This window comes from Penaeus vannamei, chromosome 27 (assembly GCF_042767895.1).
Source record: "Penaeus vannamei isolate JL-2024 chromosome 27, ASM4276789v1, whole genome shotgun sequence".
Lineage (NCBI taxonomy): Eukaryota > Metazoa > Arthropoda > Malacostraca > Decapoda > Penaeidae > Penaeus > Penaeus vannamei.
In genome coordinates this window covers 5,423,300-5,435,799 of record NC_091575.1, presented here as the reverse complement: position 1 = coordinate 5,435,799, position 12,500 = coordinate 5,423,300, and positions in this window count along the sequence as shown.

Below are 12,500 nucleotides of genomic sequence, written 5' to 3'. Positions count from 1 at the left end.
TTAAAAAGCTAAAAAAAAAAAACTGTATACGCTTGATTTTGCCGTTTTTTCAACTTTTGGGATTTTATTACTTCTGGCCTTTATTTAATTATAAAAGGACTGAATAATAATTATCATTATTATCATTACTGTCATTATTTTCATGATTATTATCATTATAGTCATTATCATCATGATCATCATTATTATTTCAGTTATACTAATTATTATGCTAATTATTATATCTTTTTTATCATTATATAATGATAATAGCAATAATAATTATTCTAGAAATAATAATGACAATAATAATAATTATAATGACAATGATAATTATATTATTATTATTAGTTAATTATTGCAGTAATTATCAAAATTATCATTATAATTATGATTTTTTCATTATTATTGCCATTATCATTGTCATTATCATCATAATTATCATTATTATCAATAATAAAGGAATTATCATGGAAATCATCATAATTACCGGAATTATTGTTAAAATCCTCATAATTACCAGTAAAAAGCGAAAAAGGTTTTTTTTCGACGTTTCTCTTAATGATGATAATCATAAGAATAATGACAATAATGATGATGATAGTAATCATAGAGTCCATTTATAATGAAATAAAGGCTAAAACTAATAAAATCTCAAAAGTCGAAAAAATAGCAATATCTAGCGTATTTCAACTTTTTCAGAGGAAGGTCGAAAAACCTCCTTTTTCGTTTTCAAATGATAATTATGAAGATTTTACCATTAATTCAGATAATTATGATGATTCTCATGATAATTCCTTTTTTATTAACAATAATGATGATAATTATGATGATAATGACAATAATAATGATGATAATAATAATATAATGATAATTATAATTATATTTTTATAATTTCTGCAATAATAGCAATAATTAACTCTATTCTAATAATTTTCATACTAATAATGACAAGAGAAATGATATCATTATTAGTATTATAATGAGTATTATTGTCATTATTATTTCTAAAGTTATTATTATTGTTATTATCATTATAAAAATAGTTATAATGATGAAAATGACAGTAATAATTAGCATAATAATCATTATAACTGCAATAATGATAATGATAATCATGACGATAATGACTATAATGATGATAATCAAAGGAATAATGACAATAATGATGATAATCATAAGAATAATGACAAAAATGATGATAATAATAATCATAGAGTCCATTTATAATGAAATAAAGGCTAAACCTAATAAAATCCCTAAAGTCGAAGAAACGGCAAAATCTAGCGTATTACACCCTTTTCAGAAAAAGGTCGAAGAATCTCGTTTTTAGCTTTCAGATGATAATTATGATGATTTTCATAACTCACTTATTATTAACAATAATGATGATAATTATGATGATAATGACAATAATAATAATGATATTAAAGTGATAATTATAATAATTTTGATAATTACTGCAATAGCAATAATTAACTCTCTTCTAATAATTTTCATACTAATAATGACAAAAGAAATCATAATATTATAATGAGTATTATTGTCATTATTATTTCTAAAATTATCATTATTGTTATTGTCATTATAAAAATAGTTATAATGATGAAAATGACAGTAATAATTAGCATAATCATCATTACAACTGCAATAATGATAATGATGATAATGATAATCATGACGATAATGACTATAATAATGATACTCATAGGAATAATGACAATAATGATGATAGTCATAAAAATAATGACAATAATGATGATAATAATAATCATAAAGTCCATTTATAATGAAATAAAGGCTAAATCTAATAAAATCCCAAAAGTCGAAAAAACGGCAAAAACTAGCGTATTGCAGCCTTTTCAGAGAAAGGTCGAACCTCTTTTTTCGCTTTCAAATGATAATTATGATGATTTTAGCATTAATTCAGGTAATTATGATGATTTTCATGAATAACTCCTCTATTATTAACAATAATGATGATAATTATGATGATAATGACAATGATAATAATGATAATAATAAAAGATAATTATAATGGTAATTTTGATAATTACTGCAATAATAGCAATAATTAACTCTATTCTAATAATTGTCATACTAATATTACAATAGAAATAATAATATCATTATTATTGTTATTATGATGAGTACTATTGTCATTATTATTTCTAAAATTATCATTATTGTTATTATGATTATAAAAATAGTTATAAAGATGAAAATGACAGTAATAAATAGCATAATAATAATCATAACTGCAATAATAATGATAATAATGATAATCATGACGATAATGACTATAATGATGATAATCATAAGAAAAATGACAATAATGATGATAATGATGATAATAATAATCATAGAGTCCATTGATAATGAGATGAAGGCTAAAACTAATGAAAACCCAAAAGTCGAAGAAACGGCAAAATCTAGCGTATTACAGCCTTTTGAGAGAAAGGTCGAGTAAACCCTTTTCGCTTTTAAATGATAATTATGATGATTTTAACTTTAATTCAGGTAATTATGATGATTTTCATGATAATTCCTTTATTATTAACAATAATGATGATAATTATGATGATAATGACAATAATAATAATGATAATAATAATATAATGATAATTATAATTATATTATATTATAATTTCTGCAATGATAGCAATAATTAACTCAATTCTAATAATTTTCATACTAATAATGACAAAAGAAATAATATCGTTATTATTGTTATTATAATGAGTATTATTGTCATTATTATTTCTAAAATTATCATTGTTATCATTATAAAAATAGTTATAATGATGAAAATGACAATAATAATTAGCATAATAAGCGTTATCACTGCAATAATGATAATGATAATCATGATGATAATGACTATAATGATGGTAATCATACGAATAATGACAATAATAAGGATATTGATGATAATAATCATAGAGTCCATTTATAAAGAAATAAAGGCTAAAACTAATAAAATCCCTAAAGTCGAAAAAAACAAAATCTAGCGTATTATAACCTTATGAGAGAAAGGTAAAAAAAAGGCTTTCTCGCTTTTAAATGATAATTATGATTTTAACATTAATTCAGGTAATTATAATGATTTAGATGATAATTCTTTGATCATTAACACTAATGATGATAATTATGATGATAATGTCAATAATAATAATAATAAAATGATAATTATAATGGCAATTTTGATAATTACTGCAATAATAGCAATAATTAACTCTATTCTAATAATTTTCATACTAGTAATGACAATAGAAATCATAATAATATCATTATTATTGTTATTATAATAAGTACTATTGTCATTATTATTTCTAAAATTATCATTATTGTTATTATCATTATAAATATAGTTATAATGATGAAAATGACAGTAATAATTAGCATAATAATCATTATAACTTCAATAATGATAAGGATAATAATGATAATCATGACGATAATGACTATAATGATAATCATAAGAATAATGACAATAGAGATAATAATAATCATAGAGTCCATTTATAATGAAATATAGGCTAAACCTAATAAAATCCCAAAAGTCGAAAGAAGGCAGTATCTAGCGTATTACAGCCTTTTCAGAGAAAGGTCGAAAAAAAGCCTTTCTCGCTTTCATATGATAATTATGATGATTTTTACATTAATTCAGGTACTTTTGATGATTTTCATGATAATTCCTTTAATATTAACAATAATGATAATTATAATGATAATGACAATAATAATAATATAATGATAATTATAATGATTTCTTTTTTTATAATTTCTGCAATAATAGCAATAACTAACAATATTCTAATAATTTTCATACTAATAATGCCAATAGAAATCATAATGATATCATTATTATTGTTATTATAATGAGTATTATTGCCATTATTATTTTTAAAATTATCATTGTTGTTATTATATTATAAAAATCGTTATAATGATGAAAATTACATTAATAATTAGCATAATAATCATTACAACTGCAATAATGATAATGATAATAATGCTAATCTTGACGACAATGACTATAATGATAATCATATGAATAATGACAATAATGATAATAGTAATCATAGAGTCCATTTATAATGAAATGAAGGCTAAAACTAATAAAATCCCAAAAGTCGAAAAAAATGGATAAATCAAGAGTATTACAGCCTTTTGTGAGAAACGTCGAAAAAACCTTTCTCGCTTTTAAATGATAATTATGATGATTTTAACATTAATTCAGGTAATTATGATGATTTTCATGATAATTCCTTTATCATTAACAATAATGATAATTATTATGATAATGACAATGATAATAATGATAATATTAATAATAAAATGATAATTATAATGATAATTTTGATAATTACTGCAATAATAGCAATAATTAACTCTATAATAATTTTCATACTAATAATGACAATAGATATAATAGTAATATCATTATTATTGTTATTATAATCAGTATTATTGTCATTATTATTTCTAGAATTATCCTTATTGTTATTATCATTATAAAAATCGTTAAAATGATGAAAATTACATTAATAATTAGCATAATAATCATTATAACTGCAATAATGATAATGATAATAATGATAATCATGACGATAATGACTATAATGATGATAATCATAAGAATAATGACAATAATGATGATAATAATCATAGAGTCCATTTATAATGAAATAAAGGCTAAAACTAATAAAATCCCCTGAGTCAAAAAGCTGTAAACTCTAGCGTATTACAGCCTTTTTAGAGAAAGGTCGAAAAAATCTTTTTCGCTTTTAAATTATAATTATGATTAATTCAGATAATTATGATAATTTTCATGATAATTCCTTTATTATTAACAATAATGATGATAATTATGATGATAATGACAATAATAATCATGCTAACAATAAAATGATAATTATAATGGTAATTTTGATAATTAATGCAATAATAGAAATAATTATTCTAATAATTTTCATGCTAATAATGACAATAGAAATCATAATAATATCATTATTATTGTTATTATAATGATTACTATTGTCCTTATTATTTCTAAAATTATCATTATTGGTAATATAGTTATAATGATGAAAATGACAGTAATAATTAGCATAATAATCATTATAACTGCAATAATGATAAGGATAATAATGATAATCATGACGATAATGACTATATTGATAATCATAAGAATAATGACAATAGAGATAATAATAATCACAGAGTCAATTTATAATGAAATATAATGATAATTATTTTTATAATTTCTGCAATAATAGCAATAATCAACTCTATTCTAATAATTTTCATACTAATAATGACAATAGAAATCATATCATTATTGTTATTATAATTATTATTGTCATTACTATTTCTAAAATTATCATTATTGTTATTATCATTATAAAAAGTTATAATGATGAAAATTCTAATAATTTTCATACTAATAATGACAATAGATATAGTAATATCATTATTATTGTTATTATATTGAGTATTATTTTCATTATTATTTCTAAAATTATCATTCTTGTTATTATCATTATAAAGATAGTTATAATGATGAAAATTACATTAATAATTAGCATAATAACCCTTATAACTGCAATAATGAAATTATCATTATTGTTATTATCATTATACAAATAGTTATAATGATGAAAATGACAGTAATAATTAGCATAATAATCATTACAACTGCAATAATGATAATGATAATAATGATAATAATGATGATGATGACTATAATGATGATAATCATTAGAATAATGACAATAATGAAGATAATAGTAATCATAGGGTCCATTTATAATGAAATAAAGGCTAAAACTAATAAAATCCCAAAAGTCGAAAAAATGGCAAAATCTAGCGTACTACAGCCTTTTGTGAGAAAGGTCGAAAAAAAACTTTCTCGCTTTTAAATGATAATTATGATGATTTTAACATTAATTCAGGTAATTATGATGATTTTCATGATAATTCCTTTATCATTAACAATAATGATAATTATTATGATAATGGCAATGATAATAATGATAATTTGGATAATAAAATGATTATAATGATCATTTTGATAATTACTGCAATAATAGGAATAATTAACTCTATTCTAATAATTTTCATACTAATAATGACAATAGATATAATAGTAATATCATTATTATTGTTATTATAATGAGTATTATTGTCATTTTTATTTCTAAAATTATCATTATTGTTATTATCATTATAAAAATAGTTATAATGATTAAAAATTTATTAATGATTAGTATAATAATCATTGTAACTGTAATAATGATAATGATAATAATGATAATCATGACGATAATGACTATAATGATGATAATCATAAGAATAATGACAATAATGATGATAATAATAATCATAGTCTATTTATAATGAAATAAAGGCTAACACTAATAAAATCCCTTAAGTCGGAAAAACTGTAAAATCTAGCGTATTACAGCCTTTTGAGAGAAAGGTCGAAAAAAATCCTTTTTCGCTTTTAAATGATAATTATGATGATTTTAACATTAATTCAGGTAATTATGATGGTTTTAACATTAATTCCTTTATTATTAGCAATAATGATGATAATTATGATGATAATGACAATAATAATAATGAAAATAATAAAATGATAATTATAATGGTAACTGTCATAATTACAGCAATAATAACAATAATTAACTCTATTCTAATAATTTTCATACTAATAATGACAATAGAAATAATATCATTATTATTGTTATTATAATGAGTATTATTGTCATTATTATTTCTAAAATTATCATTATTGTTATTATGATTATAAAACAGTTATAATGATGAAAATGACAGTAATAATTAGCATAATCATTATAACTGCAATAAAGATAATGATAATAATTATAATCATGACGACAATGACTATAATGATAATCATAAGAATAATGACAATAATGATTATAATCATAAGAATAATGACTATAATGATGATAATCATAAGAATAATGACAATAATGATGATAATAATAATCATAGAGTCCATTTATAATGAAATAAAGGCTAAAACGAATAAAATCCCAAAAGTCAAAAAAATAGCAAATTCTAGCGTATTACAGCCTTTTCAGAGAAAGGTCGAAGAATCTCCTTTTTCGTTTACAAATGATAATTATGATGATTTTAAAATCAATTCTGGTAATTATGATGATTTTCATGATAATTCCTTTATTATTAATAATAATGATGATAATTATGATGATAATGACAATAATAATGATGATAATAATATAATGATAATTATCATTATATTATTTTATAATTTCTGTAATGATAGGAATAATTAACTCTATTCTAATAGTTTTTATATTAATAATGACAAGAGAAATAATAATATTATTATTGTTATTATAATGAGTATTATTGTCATTATTATTTCTAAAATTATCATAATTGTTATTATCATTATTAAAATAGCTATAATGATGAAAATGACAGTAACAATTACCATAATAATCATTATCACTGCTATAATTATAATGATAATAATGATAATCATGACGATAATGATGAAAATCATAAGAATAATGACAATAATGATGATAATGATGATAATAATAATTATAGAGTGCATTTATAATGAAATAAAGGGTAAAACTAATAAAATCCCTAAAGTGGAAAAAACAGCAAAATCTAGCGTATTACAGCCTTTTCAAAGGTAAAAAAAAAAACTTTTTCGCTTTTAAATGATAATTATTATGATTTTTACATTCAGGTAATTATGATGATTTTCATGATAATTCCTTGATCATTAACAATAATGATAATAATTATGATGATAATGGCAATAATAATAATGATAATAATAATAAAATGAAAATTATTATGATAATTTTGATAATTACTGCAATAATAGCAATAATTACCTCTATTCTAATATTTTTCATACTAATAATGCCATTAGAAATAATAATGATATCATTATTATTGTTATTATAATGAGTATTATTGTCATTATTATTTCTAAAATTATCATTATTGTTATTTTCATTATAAAAATTGTTATAATGATGAAAATGAGAGTAATAATTAGCATAATAATCATTATAACTGCAATAATGATAATAATAACAATGATAATCATGACGATAATGACTATAATGATGATAATCATAATAATGACTTTTAGAGTCCATTTATAATGAAATAAAGGGTAAATTTTTAAAAATCACTTTTTGAGAGAGAGGTAAAAAAAATCCACTTTTCGCATTTAAATGATATTTATGATGATTTTATCATTAATTCAGGAAATGAGGATTTTCATAAGAATTCCTTTATTAATAACAATAATGATAATTATGATGATAATGACAATAATAATAATGATAATGATAATATAATGATAATTTTGATGATAATTTTTTATAATTTCTACAATACTAGCAATAATTAACTCTATTCTAATAATTTTCATAATAATAATGACAAAAGAAATAACATCGTTATTATTGTTATTGTAATGAGTATTATTGTCATTATTATTTCTAAAATTATCATTATTGTTATTATCATTATAAAAATTGTTATAATGATGAAAATGAGAGTAATAATTAGCATTAAAATCATTATCACTGCAATATGATAATGATAATAATGATAATCATGACGATAATGACTATAATGATGATGATTATAAGAAAAAAGACAATAATAATGATAATGATGATAATAATAATCATAGAGTCCATTTATAATGAAATTAAGGCTAAAACTAATAAAATCCCAAAAGTCGAAAAAAAACGGTAAAATCTAGCGTATAAAAGGTCGAAAAAAAGCCTTTCTCGCTTTCAAATGATAATTATGATGATTTTAATATTAATTCAGGTAATTATGATGATTTTCATGATAATTCCTTTATCATTAACAATAATGATAATTATTATGATAATGACAATGATGATAATGATAATATTAATAATAAAATGATGATTATAATGATAATTTTGATAATTACTGCAATAATTGCAATAATTAACTCTATTCTAATAATTTTCATACTAATAATGACAATACATATAATAATATCATTATTATTGTTATTATAATGAGTATTGTTATCATTATTATTTCTAAAATTATCATTATTGTTATTATCATTATAAAAATAGTTATACTGATGAAAATGACATTAATAATTGGCATAATAATAATTATAAGTGCAATAATGATAATGATAATAATGATAATCATAGTTCCACTTTAGGGATTTTATTAGTTTTACCCTTTATTTCATTATAAATTCACTCTATGATTATTATCATCATTATTGTCATTATTCTTATGATTTTCATCATTATAGCCATTATCGTCATGATTATCATTATTATCATTATAATTATAGCAGTGATAAAGATTATTATGGTAATTATTACTGTCATTTTCATCATTGTAACTATTTTTATAATGATAATAACAATTATGATAATTTTAGAAATAATAATGACAATAATACTCATTATAATAACAATAATAATATTATTATTTCTCTTGTCATTATTAGTATAAAAATTATTAGAATAGAGTTAATTATTCCTATTATTACAGAAATTATAAAATAATATAATTATAATTATCATTATATTATTATCATCATTATTATTGTCATTATCATCATAATTATCATCATTATTATTAATAATAAAGGAATTATCATTTAAAATCATCATAATTACCAGAATTAATTTTAAAGTCATCATAATTATCATTTGTAAACGAAAAAGGAGGTTCTTCGACCTTTCTCTGAAAAGGCTGTAATACGCTAGAATTTGGTATTTTTTCGACTTTTGGGATTTTATTCGTTTTAGCCTTTATTTCATTATAAATGGACTCTATGATTATTATTATCATCATTATTGTCATTATTCTTATGATTATCATCATTATTGTCATTATTCTTATGATAATCATCATTATTGTCATTATTCTTATGATTATCATTATAGTCATTGTCGTCATGATTATAATTATTATCATTATCTTTATTGCAGTTATAATAGTTATGCTAATTATTACTGTCATTTTCATCATCATAACTATTTTTATAATCATAATAACAATAATGATAATTTTAGAAATAATAATGACAATAATACTCATTATAATAACAATAATAATGATATTACTATTATATCTATTGTCATTATTAGTATGAAAATTATGAGAATAGAGGTAATTATTGTTATTATTGCAGTAATTATCAAAATGATCATCATAATTATCATTTTATTTTCCATATTTGCATTATTATCATTGTCATTATCATAATAATTATCATTATTGTTAATGATAAAGGAATTATCATGAAAATCATCATAATTACCTGAATTAATGTTAAAGTCATCATAATTATCATTTAAAAGCGAGAAAGGTTTTTTTTCGACCTTTCTCACAAAAGGCTGTAGTACGCTAGATTTTGCCGTTTTTTGACTTTTGGGATTTTATTAGTTTTAGCCTTTATTTCATTATAAATGGACCCTATGATTACTATTATCTTCATTATTGTCATTATTCTTATGATTATCATTATAGTCATCATCGTCATTATTATCATTATTATCATTATCATTAATGCAGTTGTAATGATTATTACGCCAATTATTACTGTCATTTTCATCATTATAACTATTTGTATAATGATAATAACAATAATGATAATTTCATTATTGCAGTTATAATGATTATTATGCTAATTATTAATGTAATTTTCATCATTATAACTATTTTATAATGATAATAACAATAATAATAATTTTAGAAATAATAATGAAAATAATACTCAATATAATAACAATAATAATGATCATTATATTATTATTATCATTATTATTATTGTCATTATCATCATAATTATCATCATTATTGTTAATATAAAAGGAATTATCATGAATATCATCATAAGTACCTGAATTAATGTTAAAATCATCATAATTATCATTTGAAAGCGAGAAAGGCTTTTTTCGACCTTTCTCTCAAAAGGCTGTAATACGCTAGATTTTGCCGTTTTTCGACTTTAGGGATTTTATTAGGTTTTATTATATTTCATTATAAATGGACTCTATGATTATTATTATCTCTATTGTCATTATTCTTATGATTATCATCATTATAGTCATTATCGTCAGGATTATCATTATTATCCTTATCATTATTGCAGTTATAATGATGATTATGCTAATTATTACTGTCATTTTCATCATTATAACTATTTTTATAATGATAATATCAATAATGATAATTTTAGAAATAATAATGACAATAGTACTCACTATAATAACAATAATAATGATATCATAATTTCTATTGTCATTATTAGTATGAAAATTATTAGAATAGAGGTAATTATTGCTATTATTGCAGTAACTATCAAAATTATCATTATTTCACACACACACACACACACACACACACACACACACACACACACACACACACACACACACACACACACACATATATATATATATATATATATATATATATATATATATATACATATATATATACATATAAAGATAATTATAATGATAGTTTTGATAATTTCTGCACTAACAGCAATGATTAACTCTATTCTAACAATTTTCATCCTAATAATGACAATAGAAATAATAATAATATCATTATCATTGTCATTATAATTATTATTATTGTCATTATTATTTCCAAAATTATCATTATTGTTATTATCATTATAAAAATAGTTATAAGGATGAATATGACAATAATAATTAGCATAATAGATATTATAACTGTAATGATGATAATAATAATGATGATAACGATAACGACAATGACTATAATGATACTAATCACAAAAATAATGACAATAATGATAATAATGCTGATAATAATTATCATAGAGTCCATTTATAATGAAGTAAAGGCGAGAAGTAGTAAAATCCCAAAAGTCGAAAAAAACGGCAAAATCTAGTGTTTGAGAAATGAGTTGAAAAAAACGTTTTTTGCTTTAAAATGATAATTATGATGATTTTAACATTAATTGAGGTAATTATGATGATTTGCATGATAATTCCTTTATTATTAACAATAATGATGATAATCATGATGATAATGACAATAATAATGATAAAATAATAATTATAATGATAGTTTTGATAATTACTGCAATAATAGCAATGATTAACTCTATTTTGGTAATTTTCATATTAATAATGACAATAGAAATAATGATAATATCATTTTCATTTCTGTATAATTATTATTTTTGTCATTATTATTTCTAAAATTATCATTATTGTTATTATCATTATAAAATAGTTATAATGATGAAAATGGCAATAATAATTAGCATAATAATTATTATAACTGCAATAATGATAATAATAATTATGATATTGATAAAGATAATGACTATAATGATAATAATGATGATGAAAATAATCATAGAGTCCATTTATAATGAAATAATGGCGAGAAGTAGTAAAATCCTTAAAGTCGAAAAACGGCAAAATCTAGCGTAT